The sequence below is a fragment of the Phodopus roborovskii genome, unplaced genomic scaffold (assembly GCF_943737965.1).
Source record: "Phodopus roborovskii unplaced genomic scaffold, PHOROB, whole genome shotgun sequence".
NCBI lineage: Eukaryota > Metazoa > Chordata > Mammalia > Rodentia > Cricetidae > Phodopus > Phodopus roborovskii.
Window position 1 is genome coordinate 3,832,882 of NW_026126571.1, and position 11,132 is coordinate 3,844,013.

General features: G+C 36.1%; 1 pseudogene; it reads left to right on the forward strand.

Moving 5' to 3' along the window:
* Positions 1–9,690: 9,690 nt before the first annotated feature.
* Positions 9,691–10,198, forward strand: LOC127235751 (centrin-3-like; annotated as a pseudogene).
* Positions 10,199–11,132: the final 934 nt, after the last annotated feature.

Below are 11,132 nucleotides of genomic sequence, written 5' to 3' on the forward strand. Positions count from 1 at the left end.
CCATACCAATATCAGTTCCCTCTCCCTCCCATCCTTCTATGCTCCCACCAACCTCCCCATCTAATCCCCCACCCACTCCCCATGGAGGGAGAGGCTTTCCATGGGAATCATCAACGTCTGTCACATCATTTAGGGAGGGCCTAGGCCCTCTCCCATGTATCTAGCCTGTGAGAGGATCCCTCCATAGGGAATCGTCTCCCAAACTCCTTGTACTAGGGATAAACACTGGCCCCACTACCAGAGGTCCCATACACTGTCCAGGCATCCCCACAGACACGCATGTTCAGGGGGCCTGGTTTGGGCCGATGCTGATTTCCCAGCTGTCAGACTGGGGTCCATGCACTCTTATTTGCTCAGATTAGTTGTTTCTGAGGGTCTCCCCAGCATTGTCTTGACATCTTTCCTCATCACTCCTCCCTCTCTACAACTGGATTTCAGGAGTTCTGCTCAGTGTTTAGACATGGGTGTCTGTGTCTGCTTCCAGCAGCTATTGGATGAAAGCTCTAGAATGGATTTTTAAGGTAGTTACCAATCTCATTTTAGGGGAAGGACATTTAAGGTAGCCCCTCCACCGTTGCTTAGATTCTTAGTTGGGATCATCCTTGTGGATCCCTGAACTTTTCCATAGTGCCAGATTTCTCTTTAAACCTATGGTGACTCCCTCTATTAAGGTAACACTTTACTTACTCTCCATCTCTATTCTTCCCTGGATTCGATCTTCCTGATCCCTCATGTTCTCCCCCTGACTCTCCTTCTTCCTTCCTCAAGATTACAAACCTATAACCCACAATCCCAAATAAGCTAGGAAACAAGTAGGACCTTAAAAGAGATATACATGGTCCCCCGGAGAAAGGTATAAAGACAAGATCTCTAGAGCAAATTAGGAGAATGGGGGTAGGGATAGGGAGGTACAAGGAGAATTCTTAACTCTGTGAGTTTCCTTTTGGTATAGATTTTACTTGTAGTGCCTGGACTCTTCACTAAGAAAAGTCTCATGCCCCACAAGTGGTGGTGCACCCATTTAAGCTCAACAACCCAGGAGGAGAGACAAGCAGGTCTCTGAGTTTGACGGAAGCCTGGACTACAGGACTACGGAACAACCAGGGCTTCACAGAGAGGCCTGTGTAAAACAAACAAACACACACCAAGAAAATGAAACTCATGTGCTACTTTACTGATAGGACTTTTCATATTAGAGAAAATCATATCAGTATTTTCTCTTTATTTAATAATACCTAATAAGTGTATAGTAGTGGTACTGAACAAGATTCTCTCCCTAGAAACAAAGTTATGCTGTCATGTAACCAGGAGCAGTGGGGAATAGTGAAGCTTTTCCTATAGATTGATAGATTACTTTTATTAAATAATTCTTCCCTTATTCTGTTGTTGCTTATATTAATATTCAGAAACACATACATTTTTGAAGTTTGTAGTAATCTTGTCTTTCTGCAAATGTACCTTTTTTCTTATTGTTATATTTGTTATTTCTCTCAGTGAGAGTGTGGAAGAGGTAGGCATCAGGAAAGATGCCTTGTTGAACTCTAGTCTTGAAAAAAATGCCCTCCACAAAGCTTCACTCTTAGAATCCCCAGACACAGCAATGAGAGGACCATCCATATAACAAGTACAGAGACCTTTGGAGAGAAAATTCTTGACTATATTTAGCTATTTGTTGATTTCCTCATTCATTGGTACTAGAAATCAAGTTAGTTCTAACATTTGGACCTGGATATATATTCTAATTCGTCAAATCAAGAGTATATTGAGAGGCTTATGTTAACCCATCTATTTCATGTTCTTCTTGTTATGATTTACTTTTCAAAATGTCATCAATAATTTAATTTTAATTTTTTATTGTTATTATAGTTAGATTTCAATATATAGTGAGACCTTGAGAAATATTGAATTTGCTTCTGAATGGCTTAGATAGTTAAATATAGGTCAACCTTTTATACTGTAGCCCAGGCTCTGATATTAAGCACATGACAATTCTTCCTTAGCCTCCTGAGTTCTGGGACTACAGTTGTGAGACCCCTGGATCCTATGAAAAGGATCTAGTTTTTAGTAAGATATAGAAGTTGGGAAGTAGTTATGGGATGTAAGTTTATGCATAGCATGGAAAGGGGAAGGAACTGAAGGGTGTGGTACCATGCTGGTGTAAAGAGCCTACTTAGTACATAGCTGAATCCACAATGAGGTTCTGAGATGTGTAGGAAGTTCTTAGGGGTATGCTCTGAGCATACTGTGTATCAGTAGGAGGGAGAAGATTTCCCATTTGTAGTTCTTAAGAAGTAATCATAATAACCAGTGGTGAGTATCAGAATGAGAAACTAGTCAGAGTGTCTCAAATCTTGCATTAGAATGTGAAGGGTGGTCAGGACAATGTGTCCATCACAGTAGGCGAGAGCCAGAGCATGAAGCACAGAAGCTTCAAATCTGAGTAGCCAGGAGAACAGGACTGACCCTTGAACATTTAATTCAGTTACATGGAAGGAAAACATAGTTAAACGTAGAAGTAATTTTAACTATTTACGAACACGATCAAACAGAGCTATTTTGCTATTCCAATACATTAAAATTTATTTTTAAAACAACTTCCTAAAAATTAAAATAACAGAGGTGAGACTGAGTTATAGTTTTCACGGAAGACTTGCTGACATCAAACAGTTCTGCCCTCTGCCATTTCAGTGCCTAACAGTGTTCTGATCTATTGTTTCTTAGGGAGGCTCTTCATTCTCCTAGATTAGATTTATCTTAAAGACCAATGGACTCTACGTATGTGACTATTAATGGCTATGTTTGCTGGTTATTTTTTTCAAGATATCTTTGTATTTTAATAATCACCAGCAGTGAAAACAATGGAGATTCAAGCTGCAGATAGTTTTCTGTGACTTTCACTCAAGGAATAAAAATGAAATGGAGTAAACTGTGTTACATAGAGGAATATGGGTAATGAGAGATGTAAAGAGTGAAAGACCTATTGGATGGGGAATTTGATAGCATAGGACACACTGGACTAGCCTTTCCTACATCTATTAACTATCAAGACCATACCTCACAAACGTGTCCATTGAGCAATTTGATCTAATAAATGCACAAACTGAGACTCTTTTTTATGATGTAGCATTTATGTATGTTGGACATGAAGTGATAAGCAGTTGATCATGTGGCTATCTGAACAGAGTCCACTGGGCTCTGAGGATAAGCAGGGACAAATGCCCTGTGAAGGAAACCGGATTTTTACTTTTTGAAGAAATGAGGGTTGCCTGTGTATTCATAGCATAGAAGTGATGTGATTGGTACAAACTGAAGCCAGTGGATGAATAATTATCAGTGTTTCAGTGCTCTGTTCAGCATGGCAAAGATAACAGGCTCTCATGAAGTGTGCGTAGGGAACTACTGGGACGATTTAAGCAGATCAAAGACATGATGTGAGGTTTTTAAGAGCACAGTCTGTCATGTTGACTAGAATAAGTACAGTGTGATCAGTTAGTGGGATGTCTAATCAATTAATTTAACTAATTTTTTTAAGTCATGTCAAAGTAATGGGAATGGAGATGCAAAGCATGATTGGATTCTGAATTTTTTGTATACTGAACCAAAGCCATTTGCCTTAAGAAACTAAGGATTCCAAATAGACACCCATCTGTGAGCTGGCTGACTGTACTCAGATTATATTAATGAATGGAACCGCCTTCATGTCTAGTATCCACTGGCTCCTATATCTGTGTAATCTATCTCTGAGAGGCAATATACCTCTTCAAAACATGTATTCTTCATAGTGTAAGATACACATTCATTTTTCATGGGATATTTCTCCTGTCTGTAGCTGTAACAGTGTTGGTAGATAATCCACATTTATTATCCTTTGAGCTCCTTGAAGGCAAGGGATATTAGTATAGCTGTCAATCTGAGCCCAGTGATATGCTTCCGTGGTCAAGTAGGTTCTTTGACTAGAATTCATGTGATGGAGAATGTTCTGTGAGTTTGTTGTTATGCCATTGGGCACAATCAAGTCAAATCTGTTTCAAGAACGAGTGCAAATTTCAGGAAGGAGAATATTCTGCTGCAATAAAAATCCAATCAGAAACTGGCTGGCTCTTGGGATGTAGTGCCAGTTGAACTAGAGCTGAATTTTACTGCAGGCAGTGTGAACTGTCAGTAGCCCTGAGATTTCAGTCCAGCCTTGGTGAGGGAACATTATGTTGAACTCGATGTGTGTTTCCCCACTTTGCCAAAATGTGGTTTCATTTCATAGGTGAATTTAAGCCAGATCTGGAGTGACAGGGGATAAAAACTAGTACCCACAGAGGTACTATGTCTTTAGTAGGTATTCCGTGGGATGAAAACATCCTCCTTCTCTCATTCTGTGATACCTCTGCATAGATCCCTCCACTCTCCTACAAATAAATAAATAGGCTTTGCCCAGAGAATGGTGCCATGCACAGCAGGCTGACTTTTCCCACATCAATTAACCTAATTAAGATAAATAATCTACCACAGATGTGCCCACAGGCCAACTAGATCTAGATCTTTCACTGAGAATCTCTGTCCAGGTTATGTTCATGGAAAAAGTAATTATCAAATTTGCCTTTTTACCTGTTTTATCTTTTAATCATTTTTACATGTTGCCTACTATTCACCATTCTAGTAGAAAGGCAATTCTGTGTGAAAAATAATTGTATACAGATTCATGAGTTCTTCCCTGGAGGGATCTATGCCTTCAAGGTAGTTCCATAAATTGACCTAAGACAAACATCTACCTGATTCTCCACTGTAATTATTCAGGTCAGATTTTCTGTTACCAGACCTTAAGTTTTGGCTGTTCTATTGATAAAGCAATCTGTATGGGTTTTTGTTTGTTTGTTTGTTTGTTTGTTTTAGTTCCTTTTCCTGTTACTGTGGTAAAATGCCTCAACAAAAACAACTTAAGTGATGAAAGGTCTATTATGGCTCACAGTGGCAGATGAAAGTCTCTCATAATGGTTAAGAAATGGCAAAAGAAGCTTGAAGGAACATCGGGCCACACATATCCATAATCAGAGAGCAGAGAATCGTGAATTCTCATATTTGGTGCATGTTCTCATCTTTATTTTGTCTGGATCCCGAGCCCATGGAATGGTGTCAACCCCATTCAGAATGGTCTGCCCACCTCATTCATTTAACTCAGAATATTTCTCACAAACATGCCTAGAAAGTTGTTTCCATTGTGGTGGCAGATACTAAATTCCTTCAAGTATCCAAAGAGATTAACCATCACAGGAGCTACCCAAATCCTTCCTGTCTAAAGAGTCCATGACAACTTAGCTGTGAATAAATAATAACTGAATAAAGAATTTTAACTAGGTTGAGGGTTTATAAATCACTTTGGGTCAAAATACTAATCAAAACTGAAGAGTACAATTTCAAAAAAATTCTTGATAATTGTTAGTAAGATTAACATCTATTAAAACTGTAGTATGTTTTTAAAGCTTTGCTGATAATTATTTGGCTTCTCAGAGTTTAACAAGAAAATATTTTTAAGAAGCACGTAATAAATTGAAAGATTAAATAATTAATAATCATGGTAAAAATAATCAGTGTGCAACTTTTTAGTTCTTGAAAAATAATTGCTAGCATAAATATATACTATTGAATAACATCAATAAAAAAGGCAAACTTATGTAAGATAATTCATCAGAGAGAAATAAAAAATTTGAAAATTTGCCCATGAATAAAGGATCTATTCGGGCCACACATATCCATAATCAGAGAGCAGAGAATCGTGAATTCTCATATTTGGTGCATGTTCTCATCTTTATTTTGTCTGGATCCCGAGCCCATGGAATGGTGTCAACCCCATTCAGAATGGTCTGCCCACCGAAAGAAAGTTATTTAAAATATAACCTAAAACATTGGTTTCAAAATCAAAATTCAATAAACCATTATTAAAGGACTTATAACTTTAAGATATTGAATAGCAGGTGGAATAATTTATTAACTAATAATGACAGTGGGTGGATAATAATTCTGGGAACAGAATGAGTTGTTACAAAACCAAGCAGGAAAGAAATATCTCATGAAATGATTTTAATATGAGGTTTTATGAAAATTAATTTCTGTTCTAAGTGTTGAGGAATTTTGAATATATTGAGGCTCTAAAATTATTTCACCAAGGCACAGCAATATGAAAAAGAATTCTAATAAACAAAGGAATTGTATAAGCAGCTAAAAATACTGTTGGGTCTGCATAGTCACAAGCTCTAATGTGGATTGGTAACTCAGTTGATAAGAGCACTTGCTGAATTCCAGAAGACATGGTTCAATTCAAAGCACCCATGTGACACCTCACAATAGCCTGTAAAAAGAGGGTCAAACATCTTTTGTTATCTTTGGGTACTGCACCCATATGGTGCACACAAATACACTCATGTATACACATATACACGTAAAATAAATGCTTTCTAAATTTCCCAAGTATATTATGAGAAAAAATGCTTGGTGCACAGGTAGATTTATTTTGAGGATTCAATAGTTCACTAATATAACATACAGTAGTAGGCTATATTGCATAAATTAGATCATAGAAGAAAAATCTTGCCTATTTGTGCATATAACCTTAGCCTTAGTATCTACACTAACATGTACATTGTGTTTCTTAACAATTCATCATACTGTTTCTTCATTCTAAAGTACTGGAAAAGTCTCTTAAAACAGCAACAGCGGATGCTACTCATTCCTACTCTTCAAGGTAGCCAGCTTACATAGGCTAAATAATTTCCAAGTCTACTTGTGATGTGGGTGCTAAATTCCCATATGCATGAAAAGGCTCAGTGCAAGTAAATGACACAGGGAAACAGCTTAAGGCACAAGAAGACCAGGGCTGCAGCCCTAGAAATGACTTCATGTTACTCATGTGATTAACATGCCAGAGAGTTGGAATGGGATTCACGTTCGTTATTGTAAAAAGAGTTTAGAAAAACCCACTAATAAATATATGAAAACTTAATCTTAAACAAAACTTGGTTTTATATTAGAGAAATATACTGAAATGTGGGTATGCACTTACATAAATATCTTGAGAGGTTATATCACTTCCCATAAAATATTCACATATAACATGCAAGAATAAATGTAATTTTAAAAACCTCAGACATTGTGAATTAAAGTTTATCATTACTTGTAAATAGCCTCATTTTGTTTATATTTTAAATTTTAAATATGAGACAGTCAAAGACTGTAGGTAATAAAACACTTTCTTAGCTACTCCAACTTCAAACAGAAGGGGAAATTGTCAGGAGAGGAGGGCATGGGCTGTAGGTAAGGACCGGGAGGAGCAGAGGGAGGGGAAACCGAAATCAGGACATATTGTGTGAGAAAGAATCGATTTTCAACAAAAGGAAAACAAAATGAAAACAAGTAAACTACTGAGAAATAAAAAAAAAAAAAATCCTGGTATCTTAAAATGCAATTACCATTAGTAGTTTATTAACACAGTACCCCCAACTCATCGGTCACTGTAGTGTCTCTCTCTTTCTCTAAATTTACCTCTTGTCTTTAATAAAATCTTATTTTATGAACATGCAAAAAATTAGATATATAAAATAGAAGGAAAGAAAACGAATGGATGTTTATATATAAAACCAAGGTTTAACTTTTGACTCACAATGAAGCCTCTCAGCTTACCTCTTCCAATCTATCAGTGTCTTGAAATTGATTTGTTTAATATATATATATATATATATATATATATATATATCCAGCATTTTCCTACATGTAGATGTAATATTAACAACAAAAATGTGCCTTGGAATTTCTATAAATTAGACAAATTTATTTATAATTTTCTCACTTTCTTCTGCAAAATTTTTCATTGGTACATTTCAAAAAATTATTTGCACTGTGACAGAGAGTCAATTTCTTGACTTTAAACACTGCATTTTATCATGTGACGTGTGATGAATTGTGAATAAAAATTCAATTCCCCTCAAATAAGGAAAAAGCTGACAGACTAATGTAGGTTTCTGAAGTTCGTTTGAGAATCAGTGTTTTTATTGGGGTGAAACACAAGTGCACAGGTTCCCACATCAACTGGTGTTCAAAGAAAAATCCTCACTGTAATTTATTTTTAACCTTTTATCCACTATAAACAAGGAATACATCCAGCTGTTCAGAAGCTCGGTGGTGAGTGGATCTCAGGGGAAGTTCCTATGGTCCGCTTTCATTAAACTACTGTAGAGCTGGCTATGTACTTTATTGTTATTTTCATTTTGTTGCTATGAGGCCAAAGTCTCTCATAGTTCATCATAATTTATGATTTCCACAGTCATGTAAATCCAAGAAGAAACAGTTATACTACATGGGATTAGTATTTACCATACTAGCATACTAGTCTTATATAAAGGGTCATGAATAACAAACAACTTTTTATGACAAAAATTAACTAGGTTTTGGAACATTTAGTATCCCCCCACACACGCACACATACATCTTATTACAGGGAAATGAACCTCTTTTTGAGCATGTTGGCAATGGATTTTGATAATGAATACTCAGAATTGCCATATTCCTAAAATTTCCTAGTTTTTTTTTCCTGTGACTATTCCTGGTTCCCTTACACCCAGATTTCTGTCACCATACACTAGATTTATGCTGAATAATTCTTGCTTCTTTTTATTGTCTAATGGTAATTAAGATTGTGCTTAGGACTAGTGGAGATGGCCCAACAGTAATACACATTCCACACAAACAATAGGACCAGAATTCAGATCCTAACCACTGATGCAAATACTGGGTAGGTATAGGGGTCACTTATAATTCCAATTTTAGGAGGGAAACTCAGTGAATCCTAGGAGCAAGATATCTAGCAAGACTTGTTGTATAAGCAAGTTATGTTTTTTGATTGAGAGATCCTGGCTCATTGAAAAAGGTCCAAAAGTGACAAAGAAAGATTATGGTTATCAACCAGGAGCTACAATATACATGTATACGCATCAGTGTACACATATGTGGACATGTATGCACATATGTATACACAACACTCAAATATATATGAAAAGAAGAAATAAATTGTGCTTGAAGTTTGCAGGTCTACTGTTATGTATCTATATTGTTACTTCATTTCAATAATTTCATTTAATAATTATTTTTCTCAAAGATGTTAGCAATCTTGGAAAAGTCTCAGCCTTTATAAATTCACTCAATTTCCCTAATTTTTTATTTTTGGTGCCTTCATTTCATTATATTTCATCTTTTATGCTCATATTTGTAGCATTTTTAATGTTTCATTCTTCATAATCACTAAAACATTTTATGAAATGGATGATTTTATTCTTACAAACGTACAAGCTGTATATATATATATATATATATATATATATATATATATATATATAACCTACTGGTCTTTGACTATGTGTACAATATTTAAATATTCTCTTGTTATTTTGAATGAACAGGCATGTCTAAGAGCTCCAGTGGGACTGGCATGATAGAGCATAGGCAAGAAACTTTAACCATGCCATCCTTCTACAGAGCTGTCACTCTATAAATCCAGTCTTGTCCAGAGTTAAACACTGACCAAGCAGAAGCTACCCATTTGCATGGAAATAAAACCAAATAAGACAAATTTCTTTCTTCTGCTGTGGTTGTCCTTTGTTGAGCAGCTCCTTGTGAAATCCTTAAGAGGAATGTCTCTGTCAGAAGAAAAAGATGAGTTTAGCTCTGAGAAGTGAGCTTGCAGTAGACAAAACAAATGTAAAAAAAAAAGAAAATGAATAAATGAACAGAGCTCTCTGAAGAACAGAAACAAGAGATGAAAGATGCTTTCGAGCTATTGATAGAGACAAAGAAGAAGCCATAGACTATTATAAATGAAAGGCGGCAATGACGGCCTTGGGTTTTAATGTTTAAAAAAATAGCTGATGCAAGATTCTTAAAGATTATGACAGAGAATCCACAGGCAAAATCACCTTTGAATGCTTTAATGAAGTTGTGACAGACTGAATGTCAGAAGGGGACCTATGTGAAGAGCTATGGAAAGAATTTAAACTACTAGGTGAGGATGATCCAGGTAAAATAAGCTTAAGGAATTTCTGATGTGCTGTCAGGGAGTTGGGTAAAAATAGAATGATGAGGAATGACAGAAGAACTTGATAGAGATGATGATGGAGAAGCTAATCAAGAGGAATTTATTGTTATCATGACTGCTAATATATAAAGGATTACAAGAATCAACACCAAAATTATATTCTAGTTGTGTGCCAGGAGTCATATTAAAAATCCAACTTATTTGTTTTTCCAAAAGGTTTAAATTGCAGAATCCTTTGTATATGTATGTTCTGCTACTGTTTGGATTAATTTTATGAACAACATTGCTAATATTCATAATTTTAACTTCATATTTATAGTACAGACTTAAATAAAGTATTAATAAATAAATAATGTGGTGTATGCTACCTGGAGATTTTAATTTAACATTACCTAGTTTATATTTTGGTGCTCATATTCCCCAGACTTTCATAATAAAGTATATATTTTGTTATTATTTTAATATTTTTAAGTTTTCTATTTTTATTTGATTTTTGATATGTGTTAATCCTTCATAGAAGACCTTTACCCTCTTTACCCTTTGGTTTTGTATTTGAAACAAACATTGAAAAATTCAAATGACAAAATATTAGAACATCTTTCTATCACTTAAGGGTTCATCAAGTTTGACATCCCTGACCACTGCCCCTTTGTGGCTGATCTCCATACTCTCCTGACTGACCAGTAATAGTAGAAAAAAAGGACCATTGACACAAATGACCAGGGCTGGTCTTTCTGCTTCATCAGAAGGAATGCGCAGAAACAAGTGAATCTGAAGGGCATCGTAAGAACAGCATGGCTGAGCATAACCAAAAAAGGTAACTGCAGCCTCACACTGCGGGGATGCCCCATTTAAACCCAGTTCTGCCCAGAGCAAGCTGCCAGGAATGGCATCATTTGCACAATGAGAACCGAGATATTAAAGGGAGCAGTTCCTTTGTAAGAAAAAGCCACGGTCGATGCTCTTCATGCAAGCAGCTACTCTAAGGCCCTGCTTACTGTCTGTGGTCGTATGGTACACGGTATGCCTGTCTCACTAATCTGACCTCACTGCTGTTCTGCTC